At 35.7% G+C, this 22,045-nt stretch overlaps 1 long non-coding RNA gene across 3 annotated transcripts in view; it reads left to right on the top strand.

The window, feature by feature from the left end:
* Positions 1–20,100, top strand: part of LOC124358758 — a 99,546-nt gene extending 79,446 nt beyond the window's left edge. For all 3 annotated transcript variants that reach the window (XR_006922068.1, XR_006922067.1, XR_006922069.1), the window contains 2 exons: positions 7,789–8,120; positions 19,826–20,100. This is a non-coding gene — a long non-coding RNA (uncharacterized LOC124358758). The remainder of the gene's footprint in view (positions 1–7,788; positions 8,121–19,825) is intronic.
* Positions 20,101–22,045: the final 1,945 nt, after the last annotated feature.

The following is a 22,045-nucleotide window of genomic DNA, read 5'->3' as shown; positions in this document are numbered from 1 at the left end:
GCCGCATGAACCATATGTCACAAAGTGCCACTCGTGAGGAGTTATGCCAAAAAAGAGAAAGGTAACATTTGGATGCCACATCTACCATAAGTCACAAACTGCCACTCGTGAGGGTTTATGCCAAAAAATAGAAAGGTAACATTTGGATGCCACATCTACCATAAGTCACAAACTGCCACTCGTGAGGGTTTATGCCAAAAAATAGAAAGGTAACATTTGGATGCCACATCTACCATAAGTCAGAAACTGCCACTCGTGAGGGTTTATGCCAAAAAGAGAAAGGCAACATTTGGATGCCACATCTACCATAAGTCAGAAACTGCCACTCGTGAGGGTTTATGCCAAAAAGAGAAAGGCAACATTTGGATGCCTTATGTACCATAATTCAGAAACTGCCACTCGTGAATAAGTTTTCTAAAAAAGAGAAAGGCAACATTTGGATGCCTTATGTACCATAATTCAGAAACTGCCACTCGTGAGTAAGTTTGCTAAAAAAGAGAAAGGTAACATTTGGATGCCACATCTACCATAAGTCAGAGACTGCCACTCGAGAGGGTTTACGCCAAAAAAGAGAAAGGCAACATTTGGATACCACATCTACCATAAGTCAGAAACTGCCACTCGTGAGTAGGTGTTTCAAAAATAGAAAGGCGACATTTGGATGTCCTATGTACCATAATTTAGAAACTTCTACCCGTGAGTAGGTTTGCCAAAAGACTCATGTTGGCATATGAAACTGCCATATGGGCATAATACGTTGGCTTCCTTTATTGTAAAAATATAAATTTTTATTTCTAGGACAAATCTATGTAGGACCAGAGAACATCAGGATCCTTATAAGTTTAGCACTTCAAGTATTAAAAATGGAGGAATTTAATATCAGTAAATATGAATAGAATTTTATAAAATAAAAAATGTCAGGATTTATGAAAATAATTATCAGCAGAGTAATAATTTTAACAATTGTAAATTTGTATATAACTATTAATGGAAAATAATTAATATATTTCACAAAGTAACATGCAGGAGAAACATGAAAGTGAAATTGTCCAGAAATGCACTCAGTGTATCTGTTACAGATTTAAACTAATTTGTTATTGTAGCGTCCAAAAAGGACATCAGAATATACATAGACTCGTCTGAATTATTAAGCCTTTGTCTTCTTGAATCGTCATCTTATGCACTTCCGATGGGATTTTTTTTAACAAGTCACAATTCTACTGAGTACAGTTGTCCCCCATTGCTACGGTATCACTTACGACGTAACTAAATTTCCATCTTCTTCGACAGTATCCACGTACTGCAGAAGTAGGAAAGGGAACACCGCAACAATTTGTGAATTGTTAATAAATATTCAAATTTTCAAATATGTTATTCTTTGCTAGATATACTCATGTTCTTTACACACACTCTGTTTTACAGTATTTTCTAATTGATAGTTTAACCATTATTAATTATTATGGCGACGTTATTTATTATTGGAATTATTCCTTAATGCTTACTTAAATATATTTAAATGCATTCTATCTCCAATAGTTACATTTTAAAATGCCTTTAAAGTAATGTTTTACTTGGTACTTATATTATATATGATCTAGTTAAATATAATTAATTTCTACTTATTTCATTAATGACATACGTGTTTTGAATTTTACGTAATTTATAAAAGTGAGGTACACTTATGTTAATTTTTTATTTTGTCTATATGCAAGGGCGTCCTCAAATTCATTAAATCTGATTCTTCATGTCTTATGTCAATTGTAGGATAAGTATATATCAACTCATTTTTTTTACTTGGGGTTTGTTTATCATTATTACATTTTTATAACATTTAAATGTTATTTGTTACATGGTCAAGTTCGTTAAATTAAATAGCCAAAAATTGCAAATAAATTATATTAATTTGGATATAATCCTAAATCGCTACAAAGTAACGAAATTACGGTTACAATTTTTAATATCTCCGATGAAGCCTTAGCAAAGGTACCAAAAATATAGACTCCGCACATTAAAAACCCCTAATATTTGCCACGATGAAAGTACAAAGTAATACTCGGTTATTAATTAATTAATTAATAATTGGTTATACACAATTTATTACACCTTTTAGTTTTTAATGGTTTTAGGTTGGATGTTCTAAACAAATGAGCAACAATTTTAATGTGCTTTTATACGATTTTATTCCAACAAATAACCTAATATAATTAATAATAATTAAAGTTCCAAATAATTTTCTTGTATAATTAAATTAACTAGTATTAGTAACTGTATAGAAAGTAAAAGATCAAGCTTAGAGATTCCTTAAAAAGAATTATTTTGTTGACTCAATCTACATACTATGTTTTTAGTGTCCGTATCATAAGTAATACTGTGACTACACAAATAATATAGAGCACAATAATTATGTAACATAAATCACATTTACTTTGCATTTAAATACCAGTGAAATAGGATTCGTTGGTTTTGATTTTCATAGCATTATAACCACACCAGGAGACTGTATAAAGAAACAGAAGCATCTGTGGAGAGGTTAAGGAACTAATTTTATTTCCCTTAAATTGTAATGAATAGCACGTCGCATGTCTGAAGTCTCTCTCTTATAAATACGTCCAAGATAAATAGCCACAGAAACCAGTTGAAGTGAAGTGTAGCGCAGCCTGTAGGAAAGTGTGTGAACTAAGTAGAGTAGGGTAAGTCCTCATTTCACCACTTAAAAATAATATCGAAGCACGTGCTGTTACCCTTCCGTACCCCTCCCCACGCCGTACTCTTTTATTCATTCATTCCCGTCTCGTCGACGTCATTCTGGAATTTTAAAGAGCAATTTGCAAAAAAACGAGACGAGAGGGAAGTTTGTTTTTCTTGTTCATGACCTACCCTTACTACGCCCCCCTCCCCCGCTCGACGGTGTAATTTATCATGGAAAAGAGTGCAGCGCGATGAGAGAAAACTTTTTAAGTAGCTCTAAATTACTGCCGGCTTTTTCTCGCTAAGATTCTTGCAAACAAGTGGTTTCTACTACTCTTAGTGAAAACATTCTCTTCCGTAATTGTTTTATGCTTCACCGATAAGCCTTTTATCTTTGGTTTGGATTTTTTTATTTCCCCCCATTACTTTTCGTGTCCATTACTTACTGCTTGTGTATGTGAGATGATACCTAATCGATACCCCGAAATACTATTCTACTTCTACTTAGCAGCTATAGTATCTTTTGGTTTCTTAATTAACTGTTCTCGATTGAAAATGTATTTGACTTTTTCTATAAAAAAATTTCGATTCGTACAGGGAACACATCTTACGAATATAAACAATTAAACTTGGGAAATAAACCAAGTATATAAGTGCAGTAAATTGAAAAATTTTAAGATTGATATTTACTATTAGGCTACACAAAGGATATTATCGGATCATTCATAACATGCCTAGACAATTATGAATAGTATGAGAGTATAGGAAAGTTTAATAAAGTGATTTTCTAGATGGTTGTGTATATAAAGACAGTATGAATTTTTTATAAATTCAGATATCTGTATAGGTGTTTCTTTATTTTTCAAGCCGTCTTCGCAGCCTTCCAAAGGTAAAACATTAGCGAGTGATACTGTTAGCCTGAGGGACGGGAGCTTCATGCATAGTGATTAGCAGACGTGGGGTGGCGTCCGTCAAGAGACAAAGCCGCAGTTACCCGAGCCGTGAATTAATTGGACGCATTAGGGGCAAGATGGCTGACAAGATGGCGTCGCGGGTGGGGGAGGGGGACTGACCACAACACCCGCACGCGCACACACCCACACCCGCACCCTCCCGAACATAGGGGTCCTCACGTCACACGATTCCCAGCAAATCAATAGCTGGAAGTTATGTGTTTGGCGTTAACAAAGGGCTTTGGAAGTACACTCTGGAACAACACGTTTCCTCGTGCAAACACTTCAGCCTTTCTGATTATTGATTGGTCTTGTCCTGCAATTGATTTATTGGCAGTTACTCGCGATTATGTATATTACATTTACTTCTAGACATTTTACAAGGAACAAAGATAACTTAACTTAACGGCTTAGGTTTATTCCAGGAAATTAATGGAATGTTAATACGAGTTCTGATGAAGAAGGAACTTTTAAGATCCATTCTCTTTCTAACGAGTAGTTTCAGAATTACTTGTTCACCATTAAGAAAGCGTCTGCTATCAATATTTGACTGTTTTATATACATCAAATATTTGTAAAACAAGTCATTTCCGATAGTATATACTAGTATGCCACTTCTGACTGATTTCCTCTGGGAACAAGGATATTTAAAATATTATAAAATATTAAATTAGAATATATTTAAGAAACTGTACGTTTTCTACATCAAGCTAAATGAGGTATTAAAGGAATATAACAGATATAACAATCCTATTTAAGCCCTTAATCCAGTTTAAGCCCTTTCTATGAATACGTAGTAATTTCTGCAAAGCATTAACGTAGGAATACATAATTTGACATAGTTCACACTTTTTGACTAAATTGAAATTGATTACTTCTAATCAGAGGTGTACAAATAGTAACTTCGCAATTCATAAATATATTATCATCATAGACGGCAGTTATGATGCTATTAATTTAATGTTTCATAACGAACTGTGATCATATGGTGTAACGTAAGTTGAACCTAGATAGAGCAGGAAGCGCCATTTTACAGGGCAGTGTGGGGACCACCCCGGGGCAGCGGTCGTGTGGTGCCCTGACCCTTACCCTCCAGTCCGCTCCACATTGACCAATGGTTCCGCATTCCCTGACCAGTTCGCCCCTCTTCCGCATGCCTCTTCACCCTTTGTTGCCTTTTTTAATTTGCTGTAGGAGGGCCGGCCCCGACCAGGTGACAATTGCCCCGGTCCCTAACTCAAGTGGAGCGTCCCGGCCCACTCTCTATGCATTGTTGCTGTGACGTTACTTTATTACGTTATATATAAAATAAATTCTTCTATTCCAGGTCAGTATTGTAGATTGATCACGGTCACTCGCCAACTGCAAAGGTTGTTATGCCAGTCGAAATGTATAACAAATGAACCCATTTATATATGAATAAAATACTATTAAATTGGACTCTAGTTTATAATGCACGAAATAATATGAAACCAATAAGTTTCAAACTTAATGAAACCCATTTGATAAAGGTTAACAGAAATTGTAGTAGTTATCATGAAACCTTGCGTTAGTTCAATTCGCCCATATATAGAAAATAGATTATTTCTGCCCAGATAAATACTATTATTGCCTTACATATTAACTGTATCTAAAGCTTATAAAGTGAACACTTTAGACGCATAAACAATACTTTTATTATAGTATTCAGGCCTTACCAGACTGTTCTCAACATTGTTTCTCTTTATCAGGAACATTACAAGTAACACATTGATCAGTAGCTGTAATTTTTATTTTTCATTTTGTTGTGTTTCACGCCCTCTACGCTAGCTACTCAAGATTTTGCCCTAAAGTTCGGGGTATTTTAGAATAGTTATATTAAGTTCATAAGTAAGACAAGTCTAAAAAAATCAAAGTTTATGATAAACTAGGTTACATTTCGTATTACTAGATTTGTAACAAACCACGAAAGTGCTGTAATGAATCTTTAACTACTCAAAACTTACAACATGCATATTTAAGATGATTTCTCTTACTTTCAGTTTGGAACTATGGTTTTAAGAAGGTTAAGAAGGATTTATAAATGCTAGTTTCTATAAAGAACACACAAATTTAAATTTTATTACAACATACTTTATTTTAATCTTAAGTAGCGTACGTGAAATTATTTTGAATCGGAAAGATCATTTACGTCTATCAGTATTGTAACACAAATCTCCAAATTTTGTTGAATGTTCCATTTATTTCAAAATTTGTGCGCTGACAAATGCAATTAACTGGCAAAATTGCATTAATAAAACCGCGCTATTTTAAGAATATTTAATTTGAACATAATTGATTAAATTTAAGTTGATTAAGTCCAACGTAATATACTAATATTACCCCATTGATTTGTGATCGACCGCGTTCTTGAATTTGCGTTCTGGCGGTTTGTACAAAAGTTTATTTTTGTGATGTTCTATAGTTATAAAACGTATATTTCATTAGTATTATTATATATACAATTAATTACAAAATTTAATATACACAGTAGAGAAAGTCGCACAGTTTGGACGTGTAAGCGGTGCGGCACGTCGCGGACACCCAGCACGACTGTGACAATCGCACAATGGCACGATCGTTCTGTCACTGCTTTATGTGCCGCCCGGCCCAAATAATATCAGAACGCTATTGTACCCTGGCTACCTGGGTCGCCATATGCAGATCGGCTCGTCCAAGTCGCTTCGCCAGGTATACCAACAGCTGCTCTGCGCGACAGATGCCCCGGATTATGTTAATGTTCGTCAAATCGCTGCATATTTATACACTGACGTGGACCGCATCTGCCAATAACCCTTCGATTCTCGCCCGTGATTCTGCATATTCGATCTATTTGCATAGGCCAATTTGTATCCGCCGGGAGGATTCGTTATTCTTGCATAGAGAAAGGTTTCAACGTTATGCTAATGTCCTGAACAATGCGGTCCCAAATTATCGATCTATTTTGCATACAGCTGCATTGTACAAAATGTGAAAAGGATGTTGGATTTAATTAGGTTGTTTGAACTGGAAAAATTACCATCGCCGGATATTCTATGGATAAAAATAGACTTTCAGCCTGCTAAGGGTAGATTTGGTATATTAATAAAACATATCATTTCCATGGCCATTTCCTCCAAAACTAAAACTTTAGAGCATTAATGATCTTGGGATACAACCGCCGGAATAATCAGGTTCGAAAGTAAATTTTCTTTGAAGCCAACCTGAGTAACAGACTATATTGAAGATTTGAAATGTGATAAAGAATTTTTAATGCCATAAAAATAAGATAGTTTAATTAATTTTCAAGATGGAGGACTGGCACAGTATAGCATTCCGATATTGATGCACCAGGCAGTACAATTTCCAGGGCAAAGTTCAATAAAACATGCAGGCACAGCCAGGTATGGTTAGATTCACAATTGGATAGTGGACCCCTAACAATCCGTACACGGTTAGGCATGATGGCATTTATTATAACAAAAATACACTACATTCATTATAGGTCTTTACTCAATGATTGGGTTTGACTTCGCTATTTTAAGTACTATATTCCAATTTTTGTTAAAGTTACAGAATTAAATCATTCTCATTACTCCAAAATATTATAAGAATATTCCAACTCGTTGCATCCGTGATCTGAAGCTTTGTGCTCAAATAATAATTATAGACTTCACTAGATGTTTCTAGTATATAATCCTGTCCCACTATAAAATCTGGATGTTAGATCTAATTAAACGAAAATACAATAATAACTATATCTTTTAAAATGCACTGAGTTCCAAATAATTGCGATACCCCAAGAGCAAATTTGTAATGTTTGAGCACAACCAGGTTTTTCAATCAATGGAGGAATTTTTCCTAAGACAAAATCATTCAGCCAACCATGATATAGTTGTTTTGTGTATCTGAGGATTAATTTCAAGTTTGTCTAGCTAACAACAAATATCTTTTCCTATCTTATACCATTTTTATTCTCTTTGATTTCGAATCCCCTAAATCTAGTTTGGGAATCGATTTCTTTCTTAAGAGGAATTCTTGTACCCATTTTAATAAACGGTGTTCTTTGGTTGTACAGTAGTGCAGATTGGCTGTCGGCTCTTAGACTAATAATATCAGTATCTTGTAAAACATAAAACTAATGTAACAGTTACAGGTCTGCGATGAGGGCACCAACTCCACCGCTGCCACTGCTGCAGGGGTCGACCGGTCACTACCTGCCCGCGCCTGACTGAGCCGGAAGTAACGGTGTTTGCACACAGAGACCGGTGGTCATCCCCTCACGCCCCGCTCACCTCTAACCCCCGTTTGATGGACCCCAACTCACCCCACTGAGTTATGGGGTTGCGACTGGCCTGCGGTCTCTACCACCCGACATCCCGGCATCAAATTGTCGTTTGTCTTCCTCAGAGCTGTCCACTGTCCATCTGCTGGCACAAGCCAACGTCGTGTATCGTCCTTCTGCGTAGTGGAACATAACGAGTATGAATGGTTTAAAGGAGTACAATCAATTGCATGTTGTATTTATTAACACACCTGTAAGTGAATTCAAAATATAGCATTAAATTCCATTATCTGCTCGTAAAATATACACGTTCTCTGGGAAGTTATGGTTAATTGTTTTAAAACATATATGTGTGTGTGTGTGTGTGTGTGTGTGTGTGTGTGTCTGTGTGTGTGTGTCTGTGTGTGTGTGTGTGTGTGTGTGTGTGTGTGTGTGTGTGTGTGTGTGTGTGTGTGTGTGTGTGTGTGTGTGTGTGTGTGTGTGTGTGTGTGTGTGTGTGTGTGTGTGTGTGTGTGTGTGTGTGTGTGTGTGTGTGTGTGTGTGTGTGTGTGTGTGTGTGTGTGTGTGTGTGTGTGTGTGTGTGTGTGTGTGTGTGTGTGTGTGTGTGTGTTAGCTCCCTCATGAATTTATGATACCCTTTAGAATTTGATCAATTTTCACTTTAAACTCAAACAATAGCCCTAAATTGCTTTTCGTTTACCATGAGACAGCGTTGATGGTGTCCAAACAGTCTTAAGGACTTTTTACTTGACTTGCTTCTATACAGTAGTTATATTATTTAGGGAAAAGTAAGTTCCGGACACCGGAACTTGAAGCGAACACAACTCGAAGTCGAGCGTGGAAAATGCTGCCGAGCCCTTGCAGTAGAACTTTCGAGACGAGCATTGAACTACTATTCATCACATTCCAAAAGCACACGAAATCTTTTAAAGTCTGTCATTTCATACTCTATAAATTATTCTTCCATAGTAAAACGTAACACTGATTATTAATTCGTTTTAGTTTAAACCGGTTGTTTGAACACAGCACTGTCGAAGCAAATAACGCAATTTGTTATTCAGGGAAATCAATCTTTACATTGGAAAAGAACTGTATAGAGAAAGAATTATTTACATAGGAAAAGTAATTTTTGGGAGAGGGACAAAATCAGCTGAATTAGCTGCGAAGGATAGGATGAGTTTCGAAGATCTCAGATGTATTGGAAAGTAGCTCATATAGCGTGATGAAAAAAGTATTTACTGTTTGAACACAGTGTATAAGATATGTTACTTGTGTGCGTTCCTTCCAGGAGCCACACTGGTGAAAGTCGTGTTGAAATGATAAATACTGTGCTTGCGTGATGCTGCTCTGAATTGAGTGAAAGGGAGAGTTTATAAAAACATCATAATCAGAATACTTTTATCAAATATAACGGCTACACTAAAGTTAATTTTCATAGTTTCAGAGGTAACACCCCTGCCTTATGAGGGGTGCACACAGGCTGTGTTCATTTATGGTGCAGCAAGATTTTTTTATTTTAAACTCGTAGTTTTTAATATATCTTCGGCGAAAACAGAAAAATTAGAATTTTTCACTCCACGATTAATCAGCAGCATTTAAAGTATGATTAGAGACAAGTTTATATTATACCTCAATAAAACTGCTACAGATAAAAATGTCACATGTGCATAAATTATAACTTACGAGATTGATATATTTTTAAATTTATTTATGACTATGAGAAAATAACATTTATAAAATATAATTCTAGGATACTATATGATATATAAATTTGTTCTATATGTAGCCTAAGTTAATGGCTTGAGAAAGTGACGCGTGTTTATTCATTAATGACTAAAATGTTCTCCCAAAAAGTATTACAAACGTAAATCGATTGCCCCATTTATGTTTGATTCCATTTCACAAATATTCTGCCAGTAAAATGCCTTAGCATGGAGTAAAATCAGTGGACAGCCTACGACATGAATGTAATTATAAGTATGGTGTGTCAGAGATAGAGAGAGAGAAAGAGAGATGTCGCTATCTCCCTCCCTCGCCGCACTTCACTCATGATTACAGGCTAATTTGACAAGGAGGGTTATAATTGTATCATACCACTCTTTCTTGCTTGACGCCGCACCCGCCGCTCCACTCCGCCACGCATCACAGCGACACGGCGCGCCGCTACTGGCAGAATTACGGATTCCGAAACCTCGTGGCTCCTTTCATTTACAGGTCATTTATGTTTATTGATAATGTAGATTATCAGTGTATTAAGGCTCGCGCTTGTTTCTTTTTTAAGTGTTAAAGTGTGCCTTGAGAGGTGCAATCTCTTTTGGGTTGGAAAATTTGAGAAATTGAAAGAATATTTAAAGACATTTTATAATGAGGACCATCGAAAAGCTGATAAAGATGAGCAACCGACAGTTATGTATGAGGTAGCTGTGTAATAATTATGTATATGACCATTTTAAACTATCCACATAAAATATGACTGGATGGAATTACATATTTTTCATAAAAAATTTTTATATCACGTAATTTCCTATAGATTTATATATATATATATATATATATATATATATATATATATATATATATATATATTATAGATATATTTATTATATATATATATTATAGATATATATATATATATATATATATTTATGTGTGTGTGTGTGTGTGTGTGTGTGTGTGTGTGTGTGTGTGTGTGTGTGTGTGTGTGTGTGTGTGTGTGTGTGTGTGTGTGTGTGTGTGTGTGTGTTTTGTCACAGTTCACAGTTCAAATCATCTTTATTTCAAAAAATACAAAGTACAGTACAGTACAAATGTTGCCAAGTGCTGTAAAGCACGTGTGGCAAAAAATATTGTTGGCACAATTCTTAATAGCTTAAAATGTCTCTGGTCTTGTGTGGAGGCTATGCTATACTATATTTCAATAACATTTGCAAATCAAACAAAACAAACAATTATAAATAATTTAACATAACTGGAACAACAATAACAGATAAAGAATAACAATAACAAAGCAATTACAAGGAAAATCAATAACAAAATGAGTGAATAACAAGGAAAGTCAACAATAACAGGATAAATACAACAGCAACAAGATAAAATATGCAACAACGACAAGATTAATACAATGCTTAAATAAAATTATTATATAAAATAACAATAATTTTCTTTCGATTACTACCTATCCTAAAAATAATCGACTACAAAAATGTTTTGCTTTAATTTTAAACTTTGGTTTACCCTCAAACAGCAGTGTAGTAGGCCCTACTATACTCTAAAAGAAACCTATTGAACAACTTAACACCAGAATAACAAAATTGCCTTCTAGAAATTTCCTTTGAGAAATTAGGTAATAATAAGATTACATTATTGATAGAGCGTGTGTTCACCTTATTTTTTCTTTAAAACTATAATGTTCAATGTTTTTCAAAATGTGGCAGAGTACATAAAGCATACAACTGTTTAAAATTTAAAATATCTTCTTGTTGAAATAAGTGTGTAACAGGATCAAACTTTCTTAAATTATAGATATTTCTCACTGCAAATCTGTGATTTAGTACTACAGGCTGAAGGATAGTTTCATACGTACTACCAAAATGAATATTTCCATATCTTAAAGTACCTTCGAACCATGTGTGTGTGTGTGTGTGTGTGTGTGTGTGTGTGTGTGTGTGTGTGTGTGTGTGTGTGTGTGTGTGTGTGTGTGTGTGTGCATAACCTTACAATTAAACCTAATACATAGACAGCATGACATTAACTTCTATTGAAGACCTATAAATATAAAAATTCCTTCTTTGGCATATATAATATAATCAAACTGAAATTAAGTTCAACTAATTTTAAGGTTCCTAATACAAATTATTAAACTTTTTTGTATTTTTGGTAAACTTTGGATTCTTAATTACTAAATCAACGGGTTTTTTAATGTATGTGGGGTCGGTCCCCCTTTCTTTACTTCTATAGCAATCACCATACGAGTCAAGTTGTTTTTTCCTTGACACAAGATGTACTCATACGGTACAACATTAAAAGATATGCACTTTCATAATCATTAAAAAACGACGCCTTTTACAACCAAGATAAGTTATTTGCGGACTCCTTAGACACAATTTAAATCATGAAGGGAAATATCCTTCCAGTAGTTATACACGTAGTTTTCAATTAATTATACTTTCAATCCTGGGCTAGCCATTAATACCGTATGCTCCCTTAAGTGCAGCACAAATAATCACGTGAATCAATGTAGATTTGCCGACTAGGGATGGAGCGCAGTCACGTGCCTCTGGCGCCTGTAATTGTCTGTTTACGGCAACAACCCGCTCAACCAGAAGTGAACACGTACAGTAAATCATGTGGGCTGACCGCCACGTACAGTTCTCGGGCTATTATAGGGTTGTTCGACAACCTCGCCGACAGGGGCCGGACTAATGAATAAATCAGCGGAAGATATAAACTAATTAACTGGTCCTGTGATATGGTGTGTGGGGAGAGTGACCAGCACCGGTCTGACCAGTGTCCGAGGTGTAGCTTTAACTGGTCGGCGGCAGGGCGGCTCTGGCACGTGGGCATTAACTGCATCTCCCGACTGACCGGTCCCGCCGGTGACCACTGTCCACCTGGGCTCGTGCCACTGGCCACTTCCGCTTCCGGCATCGCCCCTCGTTAAAACACTCCACTAAATTGACAGTCCAGTTTGTCCACTCTTTCTAAACACGCTTTTTTACAATTGGAATGGACTAGAAAGTATTCATCCGATTTTACCCACTACATCTATTTTGACAGAAATAACTTAATAAGTTGTGTAACAGTTCTTCATAGTGAGTTTGAATAGTACAGTATTAAATATAACGACGATATAACCTATATATAACGACATTATAAGGATGTGCATGAAAGGAAATTCAATTGTACTTTTCAAACAACAACTTGAACTGATACATTTTGATAGGATAATAGAATTTCGAACATTTGCCATCCTTATTTGTTACTAAAGGCATAACGCAACGTTTCGAGAGTTGAAATCTTTTCTCTTCATCAGTTGAAAAATGTTTGGTCCATTACAAAAGAAAGAAAGGAAAGATAAAAAGAATATACAGAAATGTTGATAAATGTTAGCACAAACTATCCTTTGTACTTAATGTAATTATTATATTTCACTTATTTCACGTTTCTAAAGAGTTCGATAATCTTAGAGTGACGCATCATTTCGTCTTAAGAAGTTCAACTGTACGTTTGTTTGGAATAAAAATAAAATATGTGCGTTTAAAACAGGCTGTTTGTGGAAATGTGAGATAATAGCCATTAAAACAAAATTTACTAAATCCGCCATATTTTATTTCTTATTATTTAGGAACAAACGCATGACTTTTATTTTATTAGTTATACGAGTAAACTCTATTACAACCTATGTAATTCCATATTTTTGACATTTATAATGCTGAATTATGTTAAATCGAAAATCTATGTCTTGACAAACTGCATAGTTAAGACGATGGATATTTTGTTGACTGTTGTTGGTAACAAATTTTGCTGGTTTTCTCTGCAAAAACCAATTGTACCAAGGAAAGCTACCAGGTTTCATGAGGTGAATTGTAAGAATACGGACGCTCTCAAACACAAGCAATTTCAGTGAGAAGGCGCCCAACCTCAATATAGGTACAGACGTGTCGCCATGTTGCATCTTGCCCCTGCGCGCTCTGATAAAAATAATAATCTAGTCTTAGTGTACAAGTACGAGTACATAAGCTTAAATGATCAATTTCATTTGAGTCCGATGTCACAGTAATACTATAAATTGTCATACTGGGCATAGTAATTAATTGTAAATGTATATAAGACTTGAATTTAATTAACAAAGAAGTATTTTTTCCAGTGTTTCTCAAAAATATTGGCTAGTTATATGAACATATAATTGTTGACTTATTATGAACAGGTTTCCAAGTTGGTTTATAACTTTTAATCAGCTAGAAACATTGATTCATAGTTATTTATTCCTTTCCATATTGTAATACCAAAACTAAATATTATTCATCAAATTCTGAGTTTACCATAGTTTTTCGTATGTTTACTTGACAGCGTATCGTTAAAGTATGTGTTTTGTTGAGGGTTTTATGAGTAAGTTATTAGCATTTTCTTGAGAGAGTTCTACACAGAAAACCGTTTAGTAAGTACGTTTACTTGGTGTGAAAGTAATTGATAAATTAAACAAAAATATCTAATGTGTCGTGAAAAATGCTAGAAATGAAAGACTTTTTTCACCAAGATAAAAAAGGAGAGTAAGTTCTAATTGTATAAATGCACTATTTCTTTAAAATTCCTAATGCACTTATCACCACAGAGAATGTTTCTGTTTGTTGAGTGGTTAACATTTTACATTCGAAAAATTAATTACTTTTCATTTTTTCTACTTTGTTCGAAGTTTATTTTTAACGATGGAAGGATTGTGATTGTGTGTCCTAGATGTTACAGGCCTTCGTGATCTGTATCCTGTAGTTCAGTTGTAATAATTAGTGTTGTTTTGTGTATATATAGTGCATATTTAGATTATAATTATTGGTCAAGTTAGTTATTCACCTGACGAAGAGATCTGATTGCAGATCTCGAAACGTAGTGTTACTGATTATTTTGTATCACTAAGCAGTGGCAAATGTTCAAACATCGTGTTTTCTTCATAATTTTATTTATAAAAAATTGTAATTAAATATAAAAACAAACTTTAATTGAGCACTTTAAGAACGTCACGTATTTCCTTAAAGTACTAAATAATATTCAAAATAGATTGTCTTACGAATAAATACAAAAATTCCCTTTCCTCAATGTTCAATAGTTACTTTACGTCGACAACGCCAAATATGGACAGAAGTATAACAGTGCCACATAAGTAATAGAGAGTCGTGTTCAGTGTTACGACTGGTAGATAGGCCTACATCTACACGTTTGCTTGTCAGCCGTACAACACACAATACCGTGATGAATGATCGAGCACGCCCACACTCGCTAACAGCTTCTTTGCCGCTAATCGCCGACCTGCATTGTCTTTGATTAATGGATGGTATGGCAACTATCGGGCGGCTACAGTACAAGATGGCGGCCGTGACGCAGCTCCTCGGCGGATGTTTGCTTTACCGGATGCCGGGTCGGGCCCGGGCCGGAGGCACCCCCCTCCCCCGTCCTCACTTTGACATGCGACCCCACACTCCGGATTGATGTGAGCTATTTTCCCTCAAGTTATCAGGCGGCCTCAAGGCTGTGCGGGATCGTCCTCGTGTAATCTCGAGTCACGGTACATTGCCTCTAGACCTGGCCAGCCCACTGACATGTTGCTAATAAATCTTCCCACGTTATCTGATAGCTTACATCAGCTTTATTTATACATAAACCGTCGCAACATTACGGACTTACACAACTGCTTCGGTTATTTTCTGACATGTAATTCACCATAACGATTCAACACCATTCACTAGGAAGTGATTATTATATTTTTAATAGTAAATTCAACTCTGAGCTCTTTTTGCGTGTTACATACTTAACGAACTACAACTAATGTTAGAAAAATCGTATCTGTAATCTTACCAAAGATGAAAAATGTTTAAAGTTGATTTGAAAATTCTCTTTTATTTTTATATTATTTTTATAATTGTTTCAAAACGTATTACCTTTAGACACATTTGAACGTGAGGTATGTTACTTTACTAAGGTTAAAATTAACCATTAACTTTTTTTCCGTGTTTACCATAAAAGCATTCAGCTGTAACTAATGATAGAAGTTATTCGCACTGCGCTGAAAGATGTTGATTCTAAAAAAAAACTACATTGTATAAAGGATCTATTCAGTGTCGAGTTAAGACATTCTGTATTGTGCCCACTAAAAAAAGGCTGAAAACTCCAAGCGTAATATAAAACTCTTGTTTTACCCATGGTTATATACCTTGACCCCTTCAACATGACTTTGTGGTAATAAATTCTGGCATGTAACTTTCGGGTTTCACATAAAACTCAGACTCTTAACCGTTGATTTACTGACAGATATCAACATTTACATACTATGATTTATCATTACAAAACTATAAGAACTGGAAAATAAATAATACTGCATTTCTAGTCTGTTTGAAAACGACTTTTATTTCAATCTGACGAACAGTATTACTAACTGAGTTAAGAACTCAGTTGATAACTTATTAAGAAGAATAGTTACTCAAATTTATCCACAAATTAAAAAGAATTCATCCTTATATCAATATAATGAAAATGTTTGTTTAAATTATAATAAGCGTACAATTTGTCGTACAATTGTTGAGACACAAAGAAACTTTACCGGAACCCAAAGAAATTATTATTGTGATCCTTTATGCATATCATATTAATGTTTATATATTTTACGAATCATATTATTGTTTAAATGGACCAGCAAAATGTAAAAAGACTTGAACATAATTATTTTTCTAAATAATACGAGGTTTCAGTGACTAGTGTTGTACCATCTTGGTTACTTAATTCATGAAATATTGTTTAATAAATATATATATATATATATATATATATATATCTTTTATAACTGAAACCCCTTTTTAATTAGGGACACATTATCTCGATTGAACAACTGATTATGTCTTGTATAAATTCCTTATAATTTACTGCAGGTCCTCTCTCCATCACACTTTAGCGAATGGATAATCAGCAACGTCTTTTGTCACAATTTATAATTCTACAGTAGATTGTTTACCGAAAAGTTAACTAATGGCAATGGACAATATTGCATAGATATTTTGTGTATCCATAAAGTTTTGAATTCTGCGTAGAGTAATTCTTTATCTGGAGCTGTTGAAGAGGGGTTGTTTTCATCAGAGTTTAATGCAGATAGGGCCCCAGGCTGACATATATCAAACGGACCCCCTCTCAAAACTTAATTTTTAAAAAATATCCCTCACTGGCCGACAGTAAAGAGGGCTTACAATGCTGCTTACAGCAGGCCGCGGCAGCGTTTTGTTCGTCACGGGCTTCCATTAGTTGTGTCACAACGAATCGCTGATTTACCGGCCCGTGGTGGTGCGGGGCTGGTGGGGGGAGGGGTGTAGTGGTCAGCAGCTGGCTCGTGCCTGGACCCCCTCCCCCCACCCATGGCGAACATCAAGCCCTCCACAACAATGGCGATTCTGTTATAGAGACCTTGGCCATAAGTTACTTATCATTAAATTTCTTTGCCCTTACTTCCAGGCCGAACTGTTTCCTTCAGCGCTATGGTGTGTCTTTTTCTTATTCTTCCCTCACAGCACTAGTTTACATTACATTATATTATTCTTGACTCAGTTAAAAAATTAACATATTTCCCTATACCGTTATGATTTCTAATATCTATTGTGTAATGATAAATTGAGAGCAATTAATCATTATTTCGATACAGAAAACGCCAAACTAATTATTAAAATTTATTTATTACATATTACCATTAATTATATTAGTTAAAGAGGAGATACATCATTCATACGCATGAGGTGTGCTGAGGTCCTGTGGTGAGGTGTGCGGGGGATTATCTCAGTTGGCTCTGAGGTCCTGTGGTGAGGTGTGCGGGGAATTATCTCAGTTGGCTCTGAGGTCCTGTGGTGAGGTGTGCGGGGGATTATCTCAGTTGGCTCTGAGGTCCTGTGGTGAGGTGTGCGGGGGATTATCTCAGTTGGCTCTGAGGTCCTGTGGTGAGGTGTGCGGGGAATTATCTCAGTTAGCTCTGAGGTCCTGTGGTGAGGTGTGCGGGGGATTATCTCAGTTGGCTCTGAGGTCCTGTGGTGAGTGAGGTGTGCGGGGAATTATCTCAGTTAGCTCTGAGGTCCTGTGGTGAGGTGTGCGGGGGATTATCTCAGTTGGCTCTGAGGTCCTGTGGTGAGGTGTGCGGGGAATTATCTCAGTTAGCTCTGAGGTCCTGTGGTGAGGTGTGCGGGGGATTATCTCAGTTGGCTCTGAGGTCCTGTGGTGAGGTGTGCGGGGAATTATCTAAGTTAGCTCTGAGGTCCTGTGGTGAGGTGTGCCGGGGATTATCTCAGTTAGTTCTGAGGTCCGACGCTAGGGCTGCGCCACGTAACTTTGATTGTTAACGTTCTAATATTTAACCACCTGAGCTTCTAACTCCAATAAACAGCAAGCAGTTCGAGCGCACACTTTAGTCGTGCCTCAGTTTATAGCATTGGATGAGTTATCTCCTGCGTAACTTACACAATAAAAAGATAACACCCTATAAACTACTTGGAGTTGGAAAAGTTTCAAGATAGTGTTTCAAATGGAGGAGTCAATTACGACTGTTTCCTGAATTGACTTCTGAGATCAGAAGACTTGAAGAAAGAACATTGACTTGATCTTTTAATACAGTACACGTATTCATTTGAACACAAATGTCTTTTTGGTATTTCTAATTACCATTTTTAAATTTAGCTTGAAATCAGAATTTGGGAGACAATACTAAGTTTTCATAAAAAAAGTTAATAATTAATTGGATTATACGTAAATAATAATCAGGAGAACCCCAAAATAATGTTTCCGTAACTACACAAGTTCATAGCGACACAAGCCCACCACTAAGTAAAGCCAGGGAACGTAACAGCACCAAACCTCCCACACTGAGACACAGGCGCTGCGGAGCCAGGGGATTATCTGAGCTGACAAGCTCTCGCTGTCTCAGAGCATTGTTGTCTCCTGTCATATCTAGCTGGCGGATACATTGTCTCACAGTACGCGGCTTGACAGTAGTGAGACTGCTCTCTGATAAGTCAGGCAGGCTACCACTAACCAACCAAAGGCTTCTAACAAACATCCCTACAGTTTACCAATGTAAGAGGCCAGACTGTACAATTATCGGAAGAAATAGATACGTTGTAATTACATCATCTAGTGACACAACCTGGGTTTGTTTCAGGGATCTGACATTTGACATATTATGGCGTGAAATATTAATATTTAAGAGTAAGACAGACGCTACGAAACTTTGGTCGAATTTTTGTTTACCTGGTACAAGACGTTTAAGTAGATTATGATAGATCTAGTACTCGATTGTGAAATCACCTACACGATTTTACATATCACTTAAAATGGTGCTAAATACTCGGTTATTCCAGTTCATTTTACTAATGTGAAGCTGATACTACAGACCGATGGACTATCCTCTACCATTTGACCCAAAAATCAACGGAGTTCCGTCTTGAACCAAGATAAATCTATGTAAAAAGTTTAAAATCTCTAACACTTTTCTGTCAAAGTTTGTCTAAAAGACGGACAGACGGACCTTTAGACCTTTTGATTCCCAAAACAGTAGAATTCTTCCTCAGTCGAAGAGAACTTTTGTACCAACTTTCTAGACTATGACTTTTCTATGAATATTTATCGCACAGACAAACGGACCGACGGACTGCTCGCTTTTACTTTTTGGCTCCAAATTCAATAGAGTTCTTCCGGGCCAAGAGGATTCCATTTACCAAATTTCAAGTCAATGGGACCTTTCTATCGCACATACGGACGGTCAACGAAACGTTTTTAAGGAGGCTCTATCCGGATGTATTAATTATGACACAAACTAAGACATAATGATTGTGTATTAGTAATTTTATGTTGTCGTATCATTCTATTTTTTCCTTTGATCGACCTTTAGTTTGACCAAAGGCAAACAGGAATGGGTAAATTGCCTCTTTAAATAATTATGTATAGAAACAAATTCAAAATTTTAAACCAAAACGTAAAACTACCTTAATCTGGTTTTATAGTAAGTTTTTTTATTGATATGGAAAGAAACTTTACATTTATTTCTCAGTTCCCAGCACTGTCTAAAAACGAATAGAAACAAACGCTGAGTGCAAAAATTAGTGGAAACACACTTTGATTCGAACTCTTTGAAAACTGTTGGTAAACTCTGTCTGTTAATCTTTGTCAGGGAGAGGCGGAGCGGAGACGGGACATCATTAAGAATGTATCGGCAGTGCTCAGTCGCCTGTGACGTGTTTGAGTTGCCAACTTCCTGCGACGGCGACAGCGACGGCAGGATAAATACGGCCTCAGGATCTCCACTCAACTCTCGCGAGCTTCAATAGGAAACCGTCAACTACTTCTGTGCAGATTCTGTCTACCATCTCATCTGTGGGTGTGGATACAAGACGACAAGATCATTGCAAAACACTATGTCATAGTAAACATGGTTTAAACATTAAATGTCTTGTTTTGTTATCCTGAAAAATCTATTATTTTAATAACTCGTATTAGATTCTCCTAAGATTAATTTGTTGCAAGTGTTGAGTTAACTTTATAGTCTAGGAACTTAGAGCAAATTTGCATTGCATAGGCACACAAAACTGGGTTTTCTTTAAACCAATAGAAGAATTGGTTTTAAGAAACGAATCAATCGTCAGCCACGAAAGGTCAAAATCAAAAGGGTTAAAAATATGAAATGATATATCTTTCTAACATGATATTATTCTTCGCTTCACACATTAATAACCGACCGACAGTCGATACGTTCGATACAGTCGAACCATTTCGATACCCTACCATTTCGACCTCTTCAACGATAGCAATCGATTTCATCTTTAGGGGAAATTCCTCTGTCGATTTTAAGAAAACATACATTTACATTGCAAACAGCAGAAATAAAGTATGTTGATTGACAATTTTTGAAGAAAACCACGAAACACGGCAGAAAGTAAGTAATCAATGAATTATTTTAAGTATGAGGATTACAATGTAAATTAAACATGACAACATTAATATGTCATCATGTTAAATTTACCCAGTTATAATCAGCTGTATTGTTGCGCATGAATTTGGCGTACATCAAAGTATCTCTTAGGCGATCATGACCTGCCTTCAAATGCCTTAAGAATTAATAAATAAACCTAAATTGTTTTTTACTAATAAAACTCTTTAATTTTGTTTATAAAAATTTGTTCTATCAATCTACTTGCTCTTCACAGATAATATGACAATAATACAAAAACTTATACTAATAACGTTTTGAAACTTCAATAAGCCGCCATTTTGTAAGGGTCAATCTTTTGAGGTTTGGTTTCTGGTTATTGTTTTCTACTAGCAAAGACCTTTAATTTTATAAGCTACCTGACCTATGCACTCATTAAAACTATTCATCTGACTCCTTGCGAGCCTTAGTAGAGTAGCGGTCCACTGATTACGTGTTAAAATAGTGTTTCACGTGCACTAACAAAGTTTTTAGTTACATTTTTTAATGGTTTAAATAATATTAAACCGTTCCGGGACTTAATTGACACCCTGTATGTAATAAAATGTGTGTATCTCCTTTTAGTGCATCTGGGTGTATGCGTCCATTTGGTTGCAAAGCTACAAATCAAATAGAAAATATGTCTCTATTGACGTCTGATACTCGCCATACATATAGACCTGTTTAAGCTGGAGAGTTCCAATTCAGTATTAAATTAGATATTTAACGGTATGAAAAGACTGGCACTCATTTATAAAACTCTCTCATCTCAGGGAAGGGTAGGAAGGATGAAGAGTCCGTGCAAAAATTCAGATGTAAGCATTGGACCAGTATTAATTCAGTAGTGTGTACGAGAAAGGACCACCAGATTACAAAATTATAGCATCTAAATAAAATTACTGTTATTTTCTTTTTGTAAATTTGACAAGGCATCGTAACATCATATGGTATGTTTATTTCTGAGCTTTGCTGATCATATTACATCCAGAATATCATATCTCATGAACTATATGACTAAATTTCAGTATACTAAATTGCTAACTGTTAAGTATATTTGCAGCCCCAGAGTTAACCTTAGTAAAAATATTAATTATAGGCTTAAAGTCATGTAAAGCTTAAGTGGCAATTTCTTTGTCTGGACAAATGCTGAAGACCTATAGATTTAAAGTTTTGCATAACGCTTCATTTATAAATAATAAATATATATATATATATATATATATATATATATATATATATATATATATATATCTAATATATATACAACCGCATGTGTAACTGACTGACTGACTCACTCACTCACGTATACTAATTCTAACCTACTTCCAGATGAGTTAGAGACTTGAAATTTGGTACACAGATAGCTTTCCACGTGTAACCACCAGGAAAATCCCGAAAAGTGAGAATTTTTCATTTTCAACCCCT

The sequence above is a fragment of the Homalodisca vitripennis genome, chromosome 3 (assembly GCF_021130785.1).
Source record: "Homalodisca vitripennis isolate AUS2020 chromosome 3, UT_GWSS_2.1, whole genome shotgun sequence".
NCBI classification, from domain to species: domain Eukaryota; kingdom Metazoa; phylum Arthropoda; class Insecta; order Hemiptera; family Cicadellidae; genus Homalodisca; species Homalodisca vitripennis.
The sequence above is the reverse complement of the archived record's forward strand: the minus strand, read 5'-3'. Positions and strand labels throughout refer to the sequence as shown.